Source organism: Pan troglodytes, chromosome 5 (genome assembly GCF_028858775.2).
Source record: "Pan troglodytes isolate AG18354 chromosome 5, NHGRI_mPanTro3-v2.0_pri, whole genome shotgun sequence".
In the NCBI taxonomy this organism is placed as follows: Eukaryota; Metazoa; Chordata; class Mammalia; order Primates; family Hominidae; genus Pan; species Pan troglodytes.
Window position 1 is genome coordinate 56,737,620 of NC_072403.2, and position 19,993 is coordinate 56,757,612.

The 19,993-nt window shown below is 35.4% G+C and overlaps 1 long non-coding RNA gene and 1 pseudogene across 2 annotated transcripts in view; one reads left to right on the forward strand and one right to left on the reverse strand.

The window, feature by feature from the left end:
• The window catches only part of LOC134810306 (uncharacterized), a 211,630-nt gene that overhangs the window by 38,153 nt on the left and 153,484 nt on the right, over positions 1–19,993 (forward strand). The gene's annotated exons all lie outside the window — the stretch shown is intronic.
• On the reverse strand, positions 7,763–9,610 carry LOC100610480 (transportin-3-like; annotated as a pseudogene).

Genomic DNA, 19,993 nt, shown 5'->3' on the forward strand with positions numbered 1-19,993 from the left:
TCAATTAATTAGTCAAACAACCACTATTTTTTAGCATCTGATAAACTAATGTTAAGCAATTTTTATGTTACTTTTTCTGGTAGAATGTTTTGGAGGCTCCCACTCCATTAACTCCTTTCTCCAAGATTTACAGGTGCTTATAATGCTACAGAGCAGATAGAAGCTGCTCTATAATCCTAACAGGGAATTGACATCTCCTGAATCTAAGACACTGAATCATGGCCTCAAATGAAATTTCATCAAGGTGGGTTTGGTTGATCTCAGAAACTACAGTGATTACACACTATGAGGGCCTCCTAGTTGGGTGATGACAGAAAAGACTGAAATTATGGGAAAAAAATGAATGATGCCCAGCTTGCCAAAACAAATAATCACAGGGCTCTGGCACATCAGGAAGGTGAAGTAGGGGGAGGGTAGAGGGGAGTAGGATAGGGGTAAGGTCTTTGATCTACGCAACTCAGGCTATGATCCCAAAGAAATGAAATTAAACGCCCAAAACTTAATTTTCATGACAGTGTGTAACCCTCCATAATAGCTAATCATTCAAAGAATGAAGTCCTTTGAAGTATCAAAACAGGGCAATCTTTACCACCCTCCTACCCCATCCAAGGAATAGGCCAATAAACTAAAATCAATGGTTTGGAGCTTTCTTTCATTCTGAAACATTACAACATCTTCACAGTAATTTGAATAGGAATTAAACACTAAGATAGCAGCAGAAAAGGTAAGCTGTATCCTATCAATTCTGTATTATTTTCAGCATTGCACAGGCTCTTTCATATCATGCTGTGATACAACTTAGAAGTTTTTCAATTTTATTTTATTTTTACTGCCCTCCCCCTTTGGATTACATAAATACCAAAATGAATACATATTTTCTAGCCCTACTCTGTTTTATCCCCTTTAATACTGCAGCTAATGAGGCAAAAGGCAATCCTACTGATGCAAACACAGCAATTTGGCAACTTTTATTTCCCTAGTTCAGCCGATTTTGTTATTCTCATACACATATAATTGCTATTTTTCAACTATCAAGTTAATATAGGTAGAAGGAAAGCTAGTTTGAATCTGAACCTGGTGCTAGAGGTCACAGGAAGATTACATAACAGGACAGAGAACCTCTGCAAAGTATTTAGTAGCAGAGCATTTCCAGGAGAGTTCAAAAACATAAAATTGAAACCACAAGCCTAAAACATTTTGCAATTACTGACAAAACTGTGCCTTGTCAGATAATGCTGGGGAATAGCTCAAGCAAGAGGAGAGAGTTGCTAAAATGGCAATAAAGAGTATACATCTTGATTCTGTAACAACTGATTTCTTGTGTTTAATTTCTTGCCGTAATGGTTTTCCTTGAAAATTTGTGGAATAGGTAGATAAGACAAAGAAAAAAATTTCAATGCTTTGTGCAAAGGACATGATAGAGATTATGGGTTCTTTTTGAAGCAAACTCTAAAAATCTTAGTTCAGAAGCTTAAATGTGGACTGAGGGACTGTGTCCTGTTTCTCCCTGCTGGGTTCATTTAGGCTAAATCCCAGGCTGTCCTGCGTTTTAGTTGGAGACTCTCACAGTGGGGGTGATTGGACTTTCTCTGCCCTAGGCACAACATATGCTACTTCCCATCCCTTTTATAGGCATTAGTTCTGCAGACAGCACTGGTCAAATGTACATTATTCACAATCACTTTAATGCAAATATGCAAGGCTGAGGGAGAAAATATGTCACAAAGAGGCGGTCATCCATTTCTCTTGTTTTCTGATTTATTTCTTTATAGGTTCCCTTCTATATGTTTGATTTTACAATTAATACAGGATACAAATAAATAAATATGTAGCATCCACTGTGAACCATAAAAAAGCTCCCCAAAAATTCCCTCAAATGCCTTTTGTGAAATGCTAGTAACTAGAACCCTATAAATTGTTTTGTTTTTATTGTTGTTCTTTTCCTTCATGACTCTGTTTTTTTTTTTTTTTAAATTAAGTGGAATCCCTGTGTGTACTCTGACACTGTCGCATTTGTAAGAAACAGAAGAGGAATCAAAGCAAAGGGTAGAACTGTATTTAATCTGTTAAATGAAAATAAAACACACAATTAGTTTTGTACTGAAAAAATTAGCTTTTGCTGCATTTTCAACCTCTATTTAAAGAACTGTTTGATTTCCCAATAACAAGGCATCTGATCTGTGGCAGAACATTTCTAGGACAGATTTGCAAATGTATATTACACAGGCATGCATTTTAAGTTTGAGCGGAGATTATGTGGTATTTGTCTGTCTAAACCATGAAGATATAACTTACTTTGCCAGTAGTGAACCCAAGTCTTACAAAATCACCTGCCAAATATAGAAAGAAAGACTCCTGGATTTCTGATACCCTATTTCTGAGAAGTTAAACAGTTCTGTTTTGTTTTAAAGTGTATCCAATGAATTTATTTATATACAACTATTTGTCACACAAGACAACTTGACATGCTAAGCCTGGCTTTACATTAAGCACATGAAAGTTCTTGTATGTGCGGAATGAAAAACTAAAATGTAACCATCTGCATATGATATTTAGAGGTACATAAAATTGTGCCAGGGACCCTGAGATGCCCATATGCATGAACAGCAATGTAGAATTTAAAAAAATGCAGAGTAATAGAACATTTGGAAGACATTGTACTACTTAAAATAATGCAACTAAAATGTTAAGTAAATCCTATGTTAGTCTAAGGTACAAGTGTAGCAAACATTTGCCATATGAAGGAAACAATATGCTTTTATTGTGACTCAATTCTGTTAATTTAATGATCTATGTCAATGTGCTTAGATATCATGTAATGCACTCTTCTGTCTTTTCAAAAGCAGTCACTCTTATTCACCTTTATGTTTGCTTTCTTATTGTTATGCTTATGATTAACTTAGGAAGTAGGGAAAATAAAAGCCAAATAAAGTGTCAAGTCATCCTTTTTTTCTTACCATGTTGTTTTAATACAGTCTTAACCTCAGATAATTATATTAAGAATGTTACTTTTTCCCCTTGTCCTAAAATTATCTTTTAACTAAAATAGCCAATTACCCAATAGATGGAGGAGGTCTCTTCCACTATTGGTGCCTAGTGATTTACATGGACACTTATTAATGCTAATGGAAGATATATCCGTAAATCTCCTCACTCCAAAAGGATAATGGCCTTCTATTAGTCTCCCATAAAAGGAGAATAAGCAAAGTCTGTCTTTATAAGTGATACAGGTAGTGAATTACTTAAAGGAGATTTATAGCATATGTAATTACATAGTTTAAACCATTTTGGTAGCATTCTGTGTACATTGTTGTAAATTTTAAAAATGTCAGATATGTCTTTGAGTCTACATAAACTGCCAAAATCAATCCAGGGGACTATTATTATTAATTAAATACCTGTGTTTTCAGAGGCAAACACATGTAGTCGTAAAAATATATGACTTCTTGTTTCTAAGAAAAAGAATTCATAAAACCTTTTTAATTTAATTTAATTAATTTTTTTCAAAACATTATCATGTGCCTAATTTTGAAAAAAGAAGCAAAAGGGTTATTTTATTTCATTTTTAAAGATAAGTGACATACACATTTATTAATGTGAATGAGGGGCTGGGGTAGGGAAAATCATAGAGTAATTATCTCACCTACATGATAGGGGTACAGATAGTAATATACCAAAAAGGTTATTGTAGATTGGATGTATCCATTTTCATTAAAATTAAAAAAGAATTTTTAAAAACCTAGATTTTGAAATAAGAATGAAATGACTTCATTCAAGTAAATAACATGGCCAGCACTGGAAATGGGATTCTGCATTATTGAGTTGTAAAAGAGGAGGAGGTGTGTGTGAAGTGTTATCCTGAAGAGTCACCTAATAGTCCCTTAATTCCTGGGCCCTAGGGAAGGTCATGGTGTTAGAGTAGTTTGCCAGACTACTCTGGTGTTACGCAATGGTAACACTAACCTTTGTCAAACTGAACTAAATGAAATTTGTTTCGGCATCAACTTCCCAGGTATATACTGGATTCTCCTTTCTTTGCTGTCCTTTTGCTTCTTCAGACATGTACATCTCACCCTTCTCAAAAGTTTATTTGAAAAATGATACTTCAAATTAGTCATTTAAATCTTATTGAAAATTTATTAATGTATATACTACCTCTAGGGCTATTTGCATTTTAAATCTCTTCTCTAGAAGTTTTCTTAGACTCCATATTAAAGGACTCAGATACATAGGCAGATTTCTTGAGATCATATTAATATGGTACTGCCAGGATTGGCTTTGGTTTACAGCCTGGCCTGAACTTTGCTTGAGAGCATAGGGAATAGGAAGGTTGGAGAGAATTTGGGAATCCTGGAAACAGGCAGAATGGTTTGTTATTTGTGGATTTACAAGTCTACGATTACATAGATGTGGTTGTCTTAGCCTGAATTTAAATGTCCATGATTGCTTCCATTTCAATTCACATAAACCCTTGTTGTCAATATTCAGAATTAGTGCTAGTTTCTTGATTTGGGGCCTAAAATTAAAATACACGAGATCAGATTAAGAAGTTCTATTTACTATATTCAATCTTTTATTCGTTCTTAAAAATAGGGCAATTCCCGTTATTGATTTCTTCTTGAGTACATTTTGGTACTTTGTATTTTTCATTTAATCTGAATTCTTCATTGTTTGGCCCAAAATTATTCATAATGATCATTTATTGTTATTTTAATTGTCTATAGAACATTTAGTGGTATTTTATTTCTGATATTGATAATTTATGTTTCTTCTATTTTCTTCTGGAAATATTATAAATCTGGCTAGAGATTTATAAAGTTTATTAATTTTTTTGAAGAAACTGATTTTTGGTATATCAAATTTTTTTCTATTATTATCTTTTCTGTTTTTGTTTTCTCCTCTTATTTTTATCATTTTCTTCCTTCAATTATTTTAGATTTTTCTCTTTTTAAAAGATTTCTAAAGATTAATTTTGATAATCAATTTAGATATTAACTTGAGAACACTTTTTTCCAATATAATCATTTTAAAGCTCTCAATTTCTCTCTAAGCTCTTCTTTGGCTGCATATAACAAAATTTTAAATGATGTTTTTATTTTCCTTGGCTTTAAAACATTTTCTAGTTCTTATCGTGTTTTCTTCTTTGATATAATTTCTTCTTGGAAATAATGTGTTTTTTTTTCTCTGATTGCTCTTAAGTTTTCTATTTGTCACTGATGTTCAGCAAATTGAACACAAAAGTCTTGGTGTGGTTTCCTTTTTGTTTATTCTGCTTGAGGTTTGTTGAAATTAGATTTATGGGTTTATAGATTTGGAAAATTTGGAAAATTATATATATTTTTGTCTCTTCTCTGTCCTCTTTTTTTGGAACCCTAAATTACTTGTATGTTAGAAAACTGGTTGTCATGCTATAGGTCACTCATACTCTGTTCAGGTTTTCCAATTCTTCCAGTCTTTCATTTATTGTTTTTGACTCTTTATTTTTTGTCTTTGACATTTCTAGTTCTATATTTTCAAGTTCATCGATTTATACTTCTGCAGTGTTTAATCAGCTGATGATTTCTTCCAGTGTATTTTTCCCTTCAGAGATTGTATTCTTCAGTTCTTTAAGTGCCATTGGGTTTTTAAAAAATATTTTGCATTACTCTTTATACTTAATGCTTTTTAGAACTTTTTAAAAACATATATATTTTAGAATATATATACACACGTGTAACATAATTATATATATGTATATTAGTTGTTGTAACATCTTTTCCTGATAATTCTACTATCTGTGTAGTCTCTAAGTCTATTTCTTTTAATTGATTATTCTCTAATTTATGTTTCATCTTTTCCTGCTCCTTTGTTTGCTAATTTTTGATTGGATATTGTATATTGTGCATTTCATATTTTTGGGTACTGTAATTTTTTTATTACTTTAAATAAAGTTGGACTTTTTTCTGGCATGTTGCTGTATTACTTGGAAATGGTTCATTCTGTTTGAGGTTGGCTTTTACATTTTATTTATTTTTATTTTTTATTTTTTTGAGACAGAGTTTCACTCTTGTCACCTAGGCTAGAGTGCAGTGGTGTGAACTCAGCTCACTGCAACCTTCGGTTTCCGAGTTCAAGCTATTCTCCTGCCTCAGCCTCCTGAGTAGCTTGGATTACAGGTGCGTGCCACCACACCCAGCTAATTTTTGTATTTTTAGTAGAGACAGGGTTTCATCATGTTGTCCAGGGTGGTCTCGAATGCCTGACCTCAGGTGATCCACCTGCCTCAGGCTCCCAAAGTGCTGGGATTACAGGTGTTGAGCCACCATGCCCAGCCGGCTTTTACATTTTATTAAGGTGGGTCTAGAAGAGCTTTTACTATAAGGTTAATATAGTTCTACTACTAAGATGATACCCCTCTGAGGATTCTAATCAATGGTGCATGATTTAGGAAATTTTATCTGGTGGAAATATCAACATTTTTCAGTCCTACATCGGCTCCAAGAATATGCACAGCATTCTATTTTCTAGTGGTTTGATTCCTGGCTTCTCATACATGCATAGATTGGTACACAGCCAAAGACTGGAGCAGACCTCTATAGATTTCCAGATTTGGGCTTCTGGCCTCCAGAATTGTAAAAGAAAAAAATTTGTAAAAAAAAAAAAAATTGTGTTGGTATAAACCATCAAACGTGATAGTTTGTTACAGCAGCCATAGGAAACTCATATAAATTTTATAATTATAGCTCTTACACTTATGCCTATCATCTATTTTGAGTTCTTTTTTATATTTTGTATGAAAGGGGTACAATTTTAATCTTTTGTCTGTGAATATTCAGTGTTCCAACACCAATTGTTGAGAAGACATTTCTTTCCTCATTAAATTGGGGAAATCAACCTTGTTGAAAATCAATTAGCTGTAAATGTTAAGAGTGTGTTTCTGAGCTCTCAATTCTATTTAATTGATCAATATATTTACTGTTAGGCCAATACTACATTGATTTGATTACTGTAGCAGTGTACTAAATTTTGAAATTGGGAAGTGTGAATTTTCCAACTTTGTTTTTCTTTTTCAAGACTATTTTTTTTTCAAATTTAGTTTTTTTATTAAAGTCTTTCTTTCTTTCTTTTTCTTTTCTTTCTTTCTCTCTTTCTCTCTCTTTATTCCTTCCTTCCTTCCTTCCTTCCTTTCTTCCTTCCTTCCTTCCTTTCTTTCTTTTCTTTTCTTTCCTGCTGTTATCACCCAGGCTGGAGTGCAATGCTATAATCTGTAATCTCGGCTCACTGCACCTCCACCTCCTGGGCTTAAGCAATTCTCCTGCCTCAACCTCCCAAGTAGCTGGGATCACAGGTGCACACCACCATGCCCAGCTAATTTTTGTATTTTTAGTAGATATGGGGTTTCACCATGTTTGCCAGACTGGCCTCGAACTCCTGACCTCAAGTGATCCACCTGCCTTGGCCTCCCGAAGTGCTGAGATTACAGGCATGAGCCTCTGCGCCCAGCCCTTTTAAAAAAAGTTAATTAAAATTATTTTTCCTTTTAGAAACAAGTTTACCAAGAAACCAGCTCCCCTCCCACCACACTGGGCAGGCTGCAGTCATCTTTCTTTAAACTGCTCTGATTTTCCCTCACACCCCAAACAGGGTCTCCTCAGGATGGTCTCAGAAAGCTGGAGTCTCTCCATGCCTGGCCATACAGCCTGCTGGTGGTGAAGGCCTCTCTGCCACATTGGAGGTTTCTGATTGTGGGACACAGTCTGGTTTTTTGTTTTCTTCCTGTCTTCTAATTTAAAAGACATCCCTGGGTGACAGGAACAGTGCAGGAGTGTGAGCTGTTGAAAGAACCTGGTGAAGTCTTGCAAGGTCCAGCAAATTGCTTACGTTCCTCAGCACTAGTTACTTGCATGTGGAAGTCTGTAAGTTGTTTGTGTGTCACTGTGCTGGGCTCCCATGGTTGTCTCCTTTGGCAGTCCTTTCAAGGAATTCTCTAACCATTGACAAAAAAAAAAAAACTGGACTTTCAACCTGCATGACCTCCTAGAGCACTTTAGCCACATTGGGTAGGGTATGTTGGGGAGGAGACAAAAGCAGCATGTGTGGAGCAACTGGCTGACAAGTTACTGTCTAAGCTGGTTCATCACCTGCCCAATCAGTTCTTTCTGTAAATCAAAGTCTTCCCCATGATCATTGGCTACCCCTGTATGGATGAGGTCTGGTGGGAAACTCATGACACTACAGTTGGCATCCCAGTGGTCCAGGGTAGTAGAGGCAATGGCCCACTGTGATATAAGGATGATTACTTGGCTCTTCAGCAAGATGACAGGGGTACACTAAATAAACCTGGTAGCTATCCAGGCTGAACATGTCATCTACAGTGTCAGGGTGATTCTGGAGACCATTCTGCTGTTCTAGGAGCTGAAAGGTGGGGATGCATAGTGCCTGGACATGTCTAGTAGTTCCTGTGTTTTGGCTATTTTGGGCCCCTGCATTTCCACATGAATTTTATGATCAAACTGTCAATTGATGCAAAAAGGTAACTGGGATTTTGGCAGGAATTGTGTTAAATCTGTAGATCGATTTGGGAGTATTACCATTTTAATATTAAATTTTTCAATCCATGGACTTGAAATAACTTTCCATTTACTAATTTACTAATATATTTTAAATTTTCTTTTTATGATATGTTTGCAGCTTTCAGTGTACAATCCTTGCACTCTTTTTCTTAAATTTATTTCTAAGTATTTTATTCTTTTTAATACTCTTCTAAATAAAATTGTTTTCTTAGTTTCACTTTTGGATTGCTTATCACTAGTGTATAGAAATTCAATTTATTATTATGTGTTTATCTTGTGTCCTAAAGTCTTTCTGAACTTGTTTATTAGGTGTTGTACATTTTAGTGGATTTCTCAGGATTTTGTATGAACAAGATCATCTATTTGTACGTAGAGATAGTTTTACTTCTTACCTTCCAATCTGGATATTGTTTATTTCATTTTCTTAACTATTTGCCTTGATCAAAACCTCTAGTACAATGTTGAATAGAAATGGTAACAGCAGACATCCTTGTTTTGCTCCTGATGTCAGGGAAAACACTTTCACTGTTTCAACTTTATGTATGATTATAGATGTGGATTCTCATAAATGGCGATTTATATCATGTATGTTTTAAATTAATAATTTTCTTTTTTAAAAAAACAGCAGCTTTAGGTTTTCAGAAAAATTGAGTAGAAAGTAAGAGTTTTAATGTTATCTTTCCCTCTCAGTTTCCTTTATTAACATCTTGTGTTGGTGTTGTACATTCGTTAAATTGATGAATGATGAATCAATATTGATATATTCTAAGTGAAATCCATAGTTTACATGGAGGTTCAAATTTTGTGTTATATTATGGGATTGAGGAATGCACAATGTCATGTATCCACTATTACAGCATCATCCACACTGCCCTAACAACAATGGGTATTTTAACTGTTTCTTTCGTGTTTTTTTTTTTCTACAGTGTTATATACTTGACATTATATAGTTTGTAGCCTTTTTAGACTGGCTTCTTTTACTTACCAATATGTTTGTAAGTTTCCTTTATGTCTTTGCTTGATAGCTCATTTTTAAAAATCACTGCACAGTATTCCATTGTATAGATGCAACACAATTTGCTTATTCATTAACATATTGAAGGACTTCTTACAAGATTTCGCAATTATGAATAAAGCTGCTGTAAACACTGATTTGAAGGCCTTCTTTGGACATTTTTTCAACTCATTGGGTAAAAATGTGATTGCTGGATTGTATGTTTAGTTTCATAAGAAACTGACAAATTGCCTTCCAAAGTGACTATACCATTTCACATTACCACCAGCAATGAATAAGAGCTCCTTCATTCCACATCCTCATCATAAATAGCATTATCAGTGTTTTGGATTTTGGCCTTTCTAAAAGGTATGTAGTGCTACTCATTGTTATTTTAATTCATAATTCCCTGATGACACATGATGTCAAACTTCTTTTTATGGGCTCATCTGCCATGTGTATATCTTTCATAAGTTGTCCACTTCAGAAATTTGCCCATTTTAAAATTGGCTTGTTTTCATATTGGGATTTAAAAGTTTTATTTTAAATGTGTTTTAGATAAACTCTTTTATCAGATACATGTTGTGCAAATAGATCCTCTCAGTCTGTAGCCTCTGTTTCCATTTGCTTTTTATTTAACTTTTCAGGGCCTTAGTTTTCTCTTTGGAAAAAAAAAGTATAATAATAGAATCCCACAGGATTATGTTGAAGTTTATATCAATTAAGATTCAATTCTTTAAAACCACTTTGGGTATTTTAAAACAGTAAGATATTTAATACAGGTTAATTATGTGCTTATGAAATTGTGGGAAGAGCTAAAGAGCAAGCACTAGGCTGGACTGCGAGGGTATCCTCTGAAAACAAAACTATTCAATTGGTTTCCCAAGAGAGTTGCTGCCTCTGCCACACACAAGACTGTGGGAGTCAAGAGGCTGCCACTAGAACCATGTGTCAATAGCTCACTAAAATTTAGGATATGGGAGCTTGTCATAGCCTCTGTTACCACCACTTCCACTGCTACATCTATAACTGCTTGAGGATTGGGAAACTGAGCCCAGGTGCTATTTCTCCAATTCCTTTTCAATATCTATAAAGCTGTGGGCATTGGCTTCTTCATAGTCTTGCTTGTCATCAGAAAATATGCTGAAAGCCACAGGTATGTGATCTCCATTTACTTCTGCTTTCCAGATTTCAGGGAGTGCTTTTAATTGGGGAAACCTACTTTGTAAACCTAATGTGTTTTGTTAGTTGCAAAGAAATTCTGGGAATATACTTTTAAACTTTCCAGTGTTTGTAATAAAATGAGAAACAATAGAAGAAGGTGGGAAAAAGTGCTGAGTGCCAGTGTATACATACCATATCTAGCTCAACAATTAAATGAGGTATGTTATCCTTGAGGCACTCAATCAATTTTCATGATTACTAATTTTTGCTCACTTTGTGACCCATGAAATAAGTCATGAATTTTCCTACTACCATAAATTAAAAATCTAAAATTCTTGATGTCAGATACCAGGACCACATCTTTAAATGTTCCACAATTCCTTCAAGAGGGTGTATAATGTCTCTTTCATAATGTCCCCAACAGAGTAAGATTTGGTTTGCTGCTATTGTAGAATAGCTATTTCCTCCTCATGTTGTCATTTTTTGCTAACTTGTTCACCTTTGGAATTGTCTGAATTTGGTTCCTATCACTCCATTTTCTCAATTTTGAATTCTGAAATCCTTTTCACTCAGTTCTTTTTTTAAGAAAAATCCTGACCTTAATTCTAGATCTTCACTTTGCTTCTTTCCTCTTTCTTACAGGCCAGAATCTGACTTTTTCCACTGCTTTTCTGGTATTGATTTATGATCTGATCCTGGTTTGGGTATTCCTATTGCATATCTGTGATCCACCTTTACCACCAAAGTATGGCAACGCTTTAATCCTTTTGTATTTATGTAGACAAGTTTCTATTTCTAGATGCAACATATTGGAAATTTTGAGGCCAATTTTTTTTTCTTTTCTATTCTTTCTTTCTTTCTTTTTTTAATTGTGTCTTGCTCTGTCACCCAGGCTGGAGTGCAGTGGCATGATCTTCAGCTCACTGCAGCCTCCACCTCCGGGGTTCAAGTGATTCTTGGGTCTCAGCCCCTTGAGTAGCTGGGATTCACGGGCACGCCACCATGCCCAGCTAATTTTTGTATTTTTAGTAGAAATGTGGGTTTCATTATGTTGGCCAAGCTGGTCTCGAACTCCTGGCCTCAAGTGATCTGCCTGCCTTGGCCTCCCAAAGTGCTGGGATTACAGGTGTGAGCCACCGTGCCTGGCTTGAAGCCTATTTTAAGGTATCAAATAGTTTATATTATGTCTACAAGTCAAAATCTTTTATCTTCCTAGGCAATTCTAAATCAATGTATATTTTATAAGATATTTAATTGACAACTCTTTGACTTATACATATTTGAACCATCAGTATGCTTGGAAATGGCCATTTAGGAGTCTATAAACCTCCAGCATGTTATTTTTCTTAGAAGCAGTTTACTCTAAGTGAATTAATTTATCTTTCCATGTTCAAAGTTTGGTTTCAAAACTTGACACTTTGAATATAGGAAAGGTTTTGTTTGATTTTGGGAATTTTGCCACCTCTCATATCTAATTTAAGAAAAAGACAGCATTTTTTTTTATTTTAGCTACACATATTTACAAGTTTCAAAACAAATGATGGTTGTGGGAAAGCCAACAGTCAGTAAACATACAAATAATGCATTTTTAAAATATTTTGTCCTCTTCTCCTGATCTTTAGAATGTTTGCTTCTGTATTTTGGATTAATATTTACTTTGTTTTAATTTATTTATTTTAATAGGAACCTTTTTACTGAAATAGAAACTCCATAGGATTTCTGAATTTGGAAACTGAGAAATAGATAACAGTGTTAGCCACTTTCTACAGGTGATTTCATTTTAGCTGTTGCAGGACAACAGGCAATAATACAAGGAAAGAAGGAAGGAAGGAAGGAAGGAAGGAAGGAAGGAAGGAGGAGGAGGGAGGGAGGAAAGGAGGGAGGGAGGGAGGAAAGGAGGGAGGGAGGGAGGGAGGAAAGGAGGGAGGGAGGAAGGAAGGAAGGAAGAGAGGAAGGAAGGAAAGGGAAGGAGGGAGGAAGGAAGAGAGGAAGGAAGGGAGGGAGGAAGGAAGGAAGGATGAGAGGAAGGAAGGAAAGGGAAGGAGGGAGGAAGGAAGAGAGGAAGGAAGGGAGGGAGGAAGGAAGGAAGGAAGGAAGGAAGGAACGAACGAACTTCAAAATCCCATATAAGACATGATGAAACTTGATTATTTTTTGTTATATCTGATGTAAGTAATAAACTTATATTCTTTTAGAAATGGCAGATACTTTTGATAAACCTAGGGCTCTTCCAGTTGTGTTCAAGCATTGCAGTACAACTTTTAGTGGGGAAAAGATACTGAGTACTTTCTTCTCCATTGCTTTTCCAGTGTTGTATTGGGCTTTGAAGAGGGAAAGTATTTTGTATGCTGTTTTCAGAAAGAAGAGTTTTTGGAGACCTATAAGGGAGCATAGTGTTTTTCCCTATAAATGTATTACTCTATTTTTAAGATTGAACAGAAAGAGTAAAAGATAGGAAAAATTAAGCAATAGATTATTTACTCAAGTATAAGACTATTCCTGTTTATCTCTTTCATCTTGTGGTGTTGAATACGTCTTTTACTTCTAAGCCTTCTAAGTTTCTTAAATCTAAGACATAGGGATAATATTAAATCTTTAACTGTGGTATATGTGTATGTGAAGTACATTTTGGCACTTTCATTCGTTAATTTTTGAAACATATGGAGGACCTATTGTGTATCTTTAGGAGCCAGAGGAGACAGAGAAACTAACCAGAATCAGTGTGATAGGTGCGCTGATAAAGCTGTACCCCAGGAGCTTTGGAGGATGGAGAGAGAAGGTTTTCCAGAGCAGGTAACCACTGTTTCAGAAGACAAGAGGACCTAACCCAAAGGAACAATTGGAGAGAGGTGGGGGAAGGGAAAGGCAATGTCTTCTCAGGTAAAGGGAAGAGTATGGCAGATACTGCTAGAGGAAGTTCCACTTCCTTTTCCTTCTGGTACGTGAGAGGAAACTACATTTCCTACCTGGTTGCAGTTAACGTGGGGCCATGTGACTGTTCCAGCCAATGGAATGTGGGCAGAGTGATTTATACCATTTCCATGCTGAATCCACATGAAGACCTCCTGGATGATTTTCCATGCATTCTTTTTTACCCTTTTTTTCTTCCTTCTTTGGGATGCAGGCAGTTGATTTAACTAAAAATGCTGAGCTCTCAGATTAGTGGCTCTTAGCTTTAGCTCCTGTATAATTCTAATATGCAGCCAACATTGAAGACCATGCCCTGGAGCAGCCTTCCTCAAAGGGTTCATAGAGAAATAAGGTCTATAGAAAATGATTTAATGACTATTTTCTCAATTCATGCAAGGCTAGTACTTAGCTAGCATCATTATAGATGTGTAGGAGATGGCTAATTCCTCACATGAAGTAAATGTCTATGGAAATTACAGGTTAAGTCTTTCATGGAATCCTGACTGAGGATTGTCCTAGAGGATATTAGAGCTACTGAGTGGAAGGAGCTTAGATTCCTTAATGACTGAGTAGAGCAGAGAGAACCACTGCTGACTTGAATTGGATAGTGACTTGAGTGAGAAATAAACCTTAATGCATTAAGTGACAAAATGTTAAGGTTATTTGTTATGTCAGTTAGCCTATCATTACCAATACAAATGGTATGTCTAAATGTATTATGACCATAGAAGGCACAGGGAATCAAAGAGATCATATAATTTTTTTCCAGATAGAATAATGATTATGTATTTATTTGAGGTTGGGATGAGTTTAGGCAGTAAAGGTATGGTTAAGGTATGGTTAATGTTGAGGCTGAACAACTATTCAGTGGCCACATTATTATGAGCCTTGTATGACTTTTTTGGCAATTTATCTTACTCTGAAAGTAATGAAATTCCATTTATTTCAAGACTTCTCACTGGATAGGTAGCTTGACAAGTTCTACACTTTTGAATACTGCTTCAACTAAATCTTCTACAGTCAAAGTGAAGCCAGTACTCTGATGGGACCTGAAGCCTGAAAAGGATGACAACATTCCAGGGTTTGCTCTGTAATGATGAAAGCAGGATAAATCAAACTGGGAGAAGGTACCCCTCACCTTGCTGGAAATCAAATGATGTTTGCTACTCATTCCAACTGACTGCTAGACTTGGTGATATTTAAAGAAGGCAGCCAGGATGCCACTGCTTAAACGAACATGTTTTTCATATTTTATTTTCTATGCCGTTACACAATTAATGCATGAGCTTACTGAAACAAACAGAACAGCAAAACAATACAATTAGAAATAGTAAGCCTAGGGCAATAACCACTACTCATGCTTTATGTGGATACCTCAGTGTAACAATCTGAAGTGAAATCCTGAGTAAGCACCATCCTCTGGATGTTCATTCAGTTAGGGGTATTAGTACAAAGACAAGCAATCAGGAAGGACTGCTAAGCTTCACCTTCACCTCAGAGTGCAGTGGTATTTGAATGGAACCTTATGTGCCCCATTCTGGTTGGCTTTTGTTTTTAGTGGTTGATTTATTTTTGATGTCTGAAAAGTAGGGGATGACTACACAGATCTGCAGGCATGCACACACAACACGGTTTCTCAAGCTTATATTGTTCTCTTGGGTAGAAAGAGAAAAAGAAAACCACTTTGGGATATGCTAGAGTATTTTCTTGTAGGAATTTTAAAGATTATCCATTCAAAAACCTGACAAATTAGGAGCCAAGCCTTCCTGGGTGTTTGTCTGAGTTATATTTTCCAATCTATTATGAAAATCCTGAATAGGGCAGTCATTTTGAAGATGGCTTTGACCTTTATCACGAAGAAGGAGCAAGTTACATTCAGCACTATCTACTCTACAATCAGTCATTGTGCTGTCTGGGCCTGCTTTCTTTAAGAAAGCTTATTTTTCTTCTTTCTTGTTGCTTATGGGCCTTGTCATTTATGATTCCTCTACTGCAGGAAGTCTCGTTTGTGAAGAGTCACAGATTGTACCAGGTTTCCTTTTTCTGTAATAGGATAGATGAGGAGAAGACTTCACAGCTGCCACATAAGGTTATGCTGTGCTCATAGTGCATTGTGAAGGATCTGTCTGTAAAGAATCTGTGTGTCATGGAGTAGTCACTGAATGGCTCCATGCCTCTGTTTTCACCTGTAAAGCAAGCATACCACCTGCCTCCCAGAAATGTTTATAAAATCGATGAGTCATATACTTGTTTATCACCTATCTCTCTCTCCTAAAGGGAGGTGGAAGATTATTAACCCCTTGAGCAGTCATTCTGAAGTGATTAGTAATTAAATAGGCTCTTTTTTTTTTTTTTTTTTTTGACATAGTCTCACTCTGTCGCCCAGGCTGGAGTGCAGTGGCATGATCTCGGCTCACTGCAACCTCCACCTCCCAGGCTCAAGTGATTCTCCTGTCTCGGCCTCCAGAGTAGCAGGGATTACAGGCATGCACCACCACGCTAGGCTAATTTTTGTATTTTTAGTAGACACGGGGTTTCACCGTGTTGGCCAGGCTGGTCTCAAACTCCTGACCTCAGGTGATCTCCCCGCCTTGGCCTCCCCAAGTGCTGGGATTACAGGCATGAGCCCTGGCCTAAAAAGGCATTTTAAACTAGTTGCTAGGGAAATTTCCCCATAGGAATATTGATTTTGCATGTAGAATAGTCTGTCTTACAAATAAAATTTCTTTTGGGGTTCTGTAACAGGCAGAAATGTTCAAAGATTATCTCCAATCGGAAGCTCTTCTAAAGAAAAATAAGCAGCAATGAAGTGATTACAAATATGGATTTTGCAGACAAATGGCCTGGGTTCAAAACTCAGTTCTGCCATTTAATAGCCATGTGAGCCTGGACAAGTGTTTTTTGTTTGTTCGTTTGTTTTGTTTTGTTTTGTTTTTACTTTTCTGTATCTTGGTTTTCTCATCTGTTAATTGGAGATAATAATGGAAACTTCATTTTAAGGTTGTCTTAAAGGTTCACTTAAATGATAGTACTTGTGAAATGCTTCTATGTGTTTCTGGTACAAATTAAATGCTATGTGTTGTTTAATAAAATATCATTCTGGTTATCTCACCTCTTCTATTTGGAATATATGTATTTATAAAAAGTGGAATGAAACCTGTATCTCTCTTACTTTTCAAGTCTTTACTGAAATAGATCCTGTGTTAAAAGGGTTATACGAATTTTCTACACCCCACTAAATTTTTCAAGCTCTCAGCTTGGTCTGCTAATATGGAAAGTTCCAGAGGCATTTCTTAAACTTCCTGGATAGGAAAAAAATCTGCATCTCTATCTCATCTATCTGTATAGGTGTTCCATGTTGGAAAAAAGAATGTCATTGGAAGCAAGGCCTTTGCTTATGTTTAGAACCCCTTTCCTTGTTTTCTTATGGAATATTCTGTTTTTAAAACCTAATCATGATAATCAGTTTGTTGGATTATTAATATACTTCCTTTTTACAGGTTCGCTGCCCTCTCAATAACTCTAAATTTTCAAGTGTTTTATCTATATCTATAAAATGTATCATATTTAAGATTGAATGCCTCTGTTCATGAATTAAAAGAATTTATGTAATTCATTGTTCTTATAAGAAAAAAAAATTGCTTAAGCAAGAACTACTGGTCTCCGGGTGCGCACTCTTAGAATATTTCATCAACAATGTTTCCAGAGATCATATAGACTGGGGATAGAAATGCAAGGGTGGAACTGGGAAAGAAAAATGAAGGAAAGTTAATATGGTTATGATAACTTCTAGTTTTCCAAACATGTAAATCTTTAACAGTATACCACTGCCTTACTAGGCATATAGTTAGTCTTAGAGCAAATAAATCTTGTTACTTTTTCTGATCTACTCAATCTCCTTCCCTTCAGGCTGGATTATACTGTATCATACCAGACACGTGAATGAATGTCTATTCAGGTTTTTGTTGCGGCCATTCTTAACTTATGTTTAATTGTCAATGACACAACCGTTTTGAGAGTTATGGTGATCTTCTTTGTCTGAGACTCTTGTAAATGAAATCACAATGTAGTATGCATCAAGTTGCAAATGAGCTTTTATTTGTTTGTTGGTAGGTTTGTTCAAGGAATTTTTGTTTATTCTATTATTGGCCTAAAAATGTGATGTTGGAAAAGATGATCCTTTTAAGAAATACGATTCTATGAACTTAAAAAAAAAGATTTAGAATTATGCAACTGTAAATTATGATGAGATTATTATATATTTTTATAGTCAAAGACACACTAATAGAGGAAGAGATCCATAAGGTCTGTTTTATCTTTTCAACCCAAATGAGAAGGATTGAATTCTCAAGCATGAAATTGCCATCTGTGCTTCCCCTTCCCACCCCTCACATTGTTAATACTTTTTTTTTTTTTTTTAGCAGACCAGGTGAAGTCAGAACTTTGTTTTAGAAAGAATGATGTCATTGTATAATTGAATATGTACATTCATGACGCTACTAGGGGTAACATGCCTGATATAAATATATGCCTGATATAAATAAATATAAAAAAATATGCCTGATATAAATTTTTCTTTTCCTTATGCTCCCTTGGATTCTAACCTCATGCTAATAATAACTGCTACCAGTTTTGTAAGCATTTGGTCTGTGCCAGGCACAATGCTAAGTGGTTTAGATTCATCACTTCTTTTTTAGGCCTTTTAAGAAACTCTTTAGGTAGATGTAATAGTGTAAATATTCCCACCTCATAGTTAAGGGCACTGGAACCTAAAGAGGTTAAATAATCCCCAAATGCCATGAGGCTAGTACTAGTGGTGGGTGTCTATCTCACCTGATTAAACTATTCTTTAGCCTAAGAACATATGCTGACCTTTCTCACATTCACTCCTTTGTTTATGGTGTTCTCTCTGCTCAGAGTGTTCCTCCACCTCTGCCCATTAAAAATCAGCAGAACCTTCAAAACCCAATGGAAAGTTCTCTCTTCTCTGTAAACTTGTATTGGCATTGTCTGAATTAAACATTCCAGTGCTCCCTCCTATAAAATTTATACACATTTACAGATTAAATGTATTAATATCTTCATGGTATTAACAAATCAAAACTTGCAGCTTAATTATTAGTGTACATGTCTACTCTCTCCACTAGATGCAAAGTACCTGAAAAGAAAGCCAGACTGTTATTTGCTGCAGATTTCTTGAGGACAAGTCTCATGTTTTAGCCATTTGAATAATTATTTATATTTATTTATATCTCATCTTGTTTCAGAGATAATTCAAAGAGAATCAAGAATACAGAAAATACAGTCATATAGCATAGGAAAGAAACAAGGACAGAGACATAAAGTGGAACCAGAAATGGGATTTAGCAGTGCTTACCATTTGATCTACATATACATTTATTTTTTAAAAATAAGCTTTCCAAAAGCCCACTTATTTTTCTTTGTATTCTTAATGCCAAATGCAGGATCTGGAACATAGTGGGGTCAATAAATACTCATTTAATTGAATACTTGCATGTCAGATGTGGGAGGACAGTGGAGAAAAGATTGGTATTTGAAGTCTGATTACTTAAAAAAATGGTTTGTTGAGATATAACTGATATACGGTAAGCTGCATGTATTTACGTTATAAAGTTTGATAAATTTTGAAACTTATAGACACTTGTGAAACCATCACCATAAATAAAATGATGAAAACTATACAATCAAAAGTTACCTTGTGTTCTTCTGTGTTATCTTGTGTCCTCCTACTATCTAAGCAACCAGTCGTTTACTCTCTCTCACTATATATTAATTTGCTTTTTAAAGAAAGTTATGTAAATGGAATCATCCATATGCAGTGTGTACCAACATTGTTCATTCCCTTTTACTGCTAAATAATATTCCATTATATGGTTGTGCCGTAGCTTGTTTATCTATTTGTGGATGAGCATTTGATCATTAAGGCTTTGTCTATTGCAAGTAAAGATGCTAGGAACCGTTATGTACAAGTATTTTTGTGGACTTATGCTTTCATTTTTCTTGGGTAAATAACTAAGAGAGGAATGGCTGGATTATATGATGGGTGTGTATTTAATTTTTAAAGATATTGCTAATCTGTTTTCCAAAGTTTGTGGCATTTTCTATTTTCATGAGTAGTGTATGAAAGTTCCAGATTTTTCACTACTTTTCCAAACCCTGCCCGACATGGTCAATTAAAAAAAAAAAATCTCAGCCACTCTAACAGATGTGTAACAGTACCTCATTGTGGTACATTTCTACAATGACTAATGAGATTGAACATCTTTTTATGTGCTTATTTGCCATCATTTTTCTTCTTTGGGGAAATGTCTGTTCAGGTCTTTTGTCCATAATTTCATACTTCTATTGGAAT